The following is a 4,828-nucleotide window of genomic DNA, read 5'->3' on the forward strand; positions in this document are numbered from 1 at the left end:
ATACATCAAAGAAGTTTCAGACATGACAGCCAGACTACTAAGACCCCTCGGAATCCTAGTAGCACACAAACCCACCAACACTCTCAAACAAAAACTAACAAACTTAAAGAACCAGAACAATCCAAAGACAAAACCAACGTCATCTACAAAATTCCATGCAAGGACTGTCACAACTACTACGTAAGACAACAGGAAGAAAGTTAGCCACCAGGATATACGAACACCAGCTCGCCAAAAAAAGACACGACCTTCTCTCCCTCGTAGCCCTACACACGGATTAATAATACCACCATTTCTACTGGGACAACACATCTATCCTGGGACAGGCTAATCAAAGTCACGCCTGAGAATTCATAGAGGCCTGGCACTCCAACCACAACGCCATAAACAAACACATAGATCGAGATGCCATCTATCAACCCCTCAGAAAACGAACAGGAAATGACATCACCACAAACCCCAGGAACCCCATCGAGGAGAAAGATATAAATAGAAAGCAGGAGACAACAGATTCTCTTCACTTGGAGGTCGCCACTGATGATGATGTTACCTAGCCAAGTAATGAAACGTCTGAATATCAAAGCTACAGCTGAGCAAGCAAACCTTCACCCTACATTTTAAATTATTTTTCATGTTTATGTTGCATGAATCTGCGGTCATTGGTCCACAGTTTAGTTTCACTCCCTAAAGATATCATGCTGATTTCTCCAGTTGTTCATAGTTCAATGTGATGCATCCAGTGTGTGTATAACGAGAGGGAGCTTGCTTCCCACATCTTGTGTTTATCTGTGCCTTATGTCCAGCATTCATCAATGACGAGAGCAAGGGGCGAGGGCGAGACCAATGTGTCAGCCTTTCCGTGCCCATGCACGGCACCAACATTGGCAATTCTCCACTGTGCATTTACAGCCAGTTCTCAGTGCCCCTACACACACGCCCTGCCCCTTTGAAGTATCGCCATCATTTTGTGCTGTCTCGCTGTGCTCTTCTCACCAGGATGAATTACTTCTCCTCAAACTCCTTCAGATTTCATCTGACAAAACGTTCATTAAGAATTCCTTTGCATAGACATGCACTTCGCAGCTCTCGTTATTTGATTTTCCTGGATGTCTTTCATACGAAAAAACGTTCACAGCAACTTGATTTGCAAAAGGAAACTGCGCTCCCTTTCATTATATCAATGCAACCTACATTTCAATACAGTTTAGTCAACAGGCTCAAACCATTCTTGGAAATTTTGGAATAGCGTCAATGCATATAAACTGACCATTAGCGTTCCAATACGACAGCTGTGATCATCTGAAAACAGCACCACGGAAATGCCATTGATGACAGCGACGAGAGTGGGATTCGAACCCACGCGTGCAAGGCACGACGGATTAGTAATCCATCGCCTTAACCTCTCGGCCACCTCGTCACAGACCCGGGGCCAGCTCTGACCTTATGAATAATTGAATTGGGTAAATTATGCAGAGCAGCAGATATTTCTCCCTGGTGTTGGTAAAATGATATTTAACATAGTACGGTTCCAAGACTGTGGTCTGACCCCTGGGTTGTGGGGCAAGTGCACTCCCACTGTCACACAATGCACACAGTGATCTGAACAAAAATGAGGAAATGAATATGTAACAAGGTCTGTTGAATTCTGTGAAGATTTGAAGTCAACGGAATGAAGAACCCGAGACAGCAGGAGGTGTTCTTTCAATAAAGAGTTGAATAGAGCTCTTAAGGATAGTGGAATCAAGGGTTATCGGGATAAGGCAGGAACAGGATACAGATTGAGGATGTTCAGGCCATGATAATAATGAATGGTGGTGCTGGCTCGAAGGCAGAATGGCCTACGCCTGCACCTGCTGTAAATTGTCTATTAAATTGCCTGTGAGGAATTGTTTTCCAGACTGGAGGAGAGTGCATAGTGCTCAATGTCATTATTCGGAACACCTAACTTCCGCTCAGATGTTTTTGACACGCACTTGTGTACAGAACAGACAATTTCAAAATCCAAAATATGGCTAAACTGACAATTGAAGGCAACAATGCAAAAACCTTGATCTGTATCATTTTCCTGCACTGTGCGACACCAAGTCACTGTATGATCACAGCAACACAGTGAGCAAGTGTCAGAAGGAAAATGAGTGCAGTGCCAGTGCGCATGCGGGGAGCAGCAGGTGACACATGGGGAAGTGCATTTCCCACAACAGGAACACTTCCCAAACAACGGACTGAGGTGGAAGAATTCAGAGGGGGTTTACATTTTGAAATTTGATGCCAGAGACACAATGGAGACCTGTCATTGAGTCTGTTAAAGTGAAGATTTTAAGATTTCTACAGATGCAAAACAAAATAAAAAGCTCATGGGTTAGTGAAGGCAAAAGATGAAATTGTACATTTCATCAATCTACCCATCTTTACAATGAGTACCTCACCACTTTCCTCACTCAGGGACTGAACCACTGGTGAAGATGATCATATAATCCCCGTTACTAGCCATGGAATCAGAGAAACTCGGTTTCCCAAACGTTAAGGTAAAACCAGGAATGTGGAGGTAAGCATTAATGTGTTGCTCCTGTGCTGAAGGTGGCCAGTACACGGTATCTCTGTTTCAGTATAGTGGGCTGTGCTGTGCCGAAGGATTAATTTTGAGCCTCACATGGAGCAGCTTCAATTTGTCGTCGTGTTGAGGGATACGGACAGAAGGTGATATTGAGCAAAGCCAAGTTTATGGGAAAATACCCGTGTTTGTGGATTGAGAAACAACCTCTTCTGGATAATGACTCCTTGATCTACAAACATACTGCAAGTATCTAAAACTTGAAGAGACATGTGTGTAGAGAGAGCCGGAAGTGATTTTTCAGCAGATGGATAACGTTTCCCATGTGCACTGCGTTAAATTCCGGGAAAATAGATGTTGAACTGGTTTCATGTTTCACAGTTTGTTGCAAAAACACAAAGGTTGTTGCAATAATAAACAAAGAAATCACATAGGACCGTTTGAATATTGTATTGAACTGAATTTTGGTCTGAGCATATTTTATCTTAACTGGCGTGCTGCAGAGAAGTACAGAGGGTTAACAATACAAAAGGACAGAGTCTTCTTGGTGGATTTCTTGGGTGGAGTTAAGAATGTACGAAATATACATAACATCATGTGAATGTGGTCAAGTCTTTAAAGTAGGTGTTGCATCTCCAAGTGACGATTCAATTCCGACTCATTAGGATATCACTTCCGTCTGCAGTTATTTTACGACATCAACTCCATTTTCAGAGTTTCACCTTGAACAATACGCCACACCTTACCACTCCATGAACTTGTTATACTCAATCTTATTCAGTTGTACGTGTTCATGAAATATCTTTGTGTCTGAAGTCAACAAATTCTAAATTGTCACGCAACCAAACTGACTTTCACTCAATGGTATATTCTCTCCTTGTCCGTTTGATCGGGCATCTTTTGAAACACTCTGAAGTCAGCTTCTACGTTTTATTTCTGGAAAGTCGTTCATGATTTAAGTAACTCTATTGAGTGGAAGAAACTCTCATCCAAACTTTTCTTCATCATTCACTAATGGTTTTCAAGCTCTAACTAAAGTTATCTGTTCACTAGAAAGAGGGACTTTCCCCGATTTACTCATTCAAACCTCGCGTTATGTGAAAATCTCATTTGTTTACATCAAACTTGCGTGTTTGTGCATCCAGCATTTCCAAATCTCGTGAATAAACTCCTCCATTCTTTCTATATTCCCGTTTGTATCCTTTCTGATATTGTTATGTCTCAGTAAACAACGTCACTTGGCTTTCTAATATCTTGCTATCCAGGAAACAGCGTCTGTGCCCTTTCTAACTTCTTCACATGTTTTTGGTGAAGAATGAGGACAAGGATTACACACAATGTTCCCACTGAGAGTGACAAAAAGATTTTACAGTTACGCTATGAACTCTTTGCTTTTTAAATATGACGCCTCTATTTATAGACTCCAATAAGGTAAATTACTGTCTATCCAGTTCATGAACATCGTCTCGATGGAGACGAGAATTTTCTATGTCTTCCTTTCTTCTTCCACGGAATGTCTGAAAGGTTTGTAAGGCCAACATCTCGAAATGCCCATGTCCTGAGTCAGTCTCAGCTATTTCTAAAGGCGACTGAAGTTCAAATACTTCATAGGGTGTCTCCCATCATTCCAATGCAGACTGGTTCTGGACAGTAAATGCTATCACTAAAGGCCACCGTGAATCTGAAATCAACAGTTTTCGCACAGTAATTCTCGTAGCTATTGTGTATCGGATGTTCGTGTTCTTGTTCAATTTGTCCATCATTTCATGGGTCCCTGTGTTGAATTTTACTGAATGATTAATTAGTGAATGGAGACTTTACCTTCACCACTCAGTCGAAACTCCATGGAACATTGAAAAAATATACTCATACGCTTCCAGAGGACGGTCCTGCCATTACTGGGATGAATCAGTCAACATTCCCCACGTATCCTCGAAGCCAAGGATTTCCTTTTCCATTTTAGCAGATCATTGCAGCACTGAGTCCCATGTGTGCGTTCATTAAAACCAAAACAGTTGCAGCAAGACTTTAAAACTAAGATTTTGCAATCTGCTTGCATTGGTTGTCCCAAAAATTACATTCCATATTATGGTATGTTTGTGGATGAAAGAACTTTCTGAATCTTGAGCAATTATATTTCAGTTTTGTCAAAAAATTATCATTCGCTGTTCTCTCTTTCCCTTTCAGTTTCCCGTTTTATATCCCGTATTTTATCAGTTTATCTTAAGTTTTCAATATTTCAATCGATCTCGCTCCTGATTACCAATCGGAGAGAAT

At 41.4% G+C, this 4,828-nt stretch overlaps 1 non-coding gene across 1 annotated transcript; it reads right to left on the bottom strand.

Moving 5' to 3' along the window:
- Positions 1–1,335: 1,335 nt before the first annotated feature.
- On the bottom strand, positions 1,336–1,417 carry trnas-acu (transfer RNA serine (anticodon ACU)). The gene has a single exon. It is a non-coding gene; the product is annotated as a tRNA-Ser (tRNA).
- Between the last annotated feature and the right edge of the window lie 3,411 nt (positions 1,418–4,828).

This window comes from Chiloscyllium punctatum, chromosome 13 (genome assembly GCF_047496795.1).
Source record: "Chiloscyllium punctatum isolate Juve2018m chromosome 13, sChiPun1.3, whole genome shotgun sequence".
Taxonomy (NCBI): Eukaryota; Metazoa; Chordata; class Chondrichthyes; order Orectolobiformes; family Hemiscylliidae; genus Chiloscyllium; species Chiloscyllium punctatum.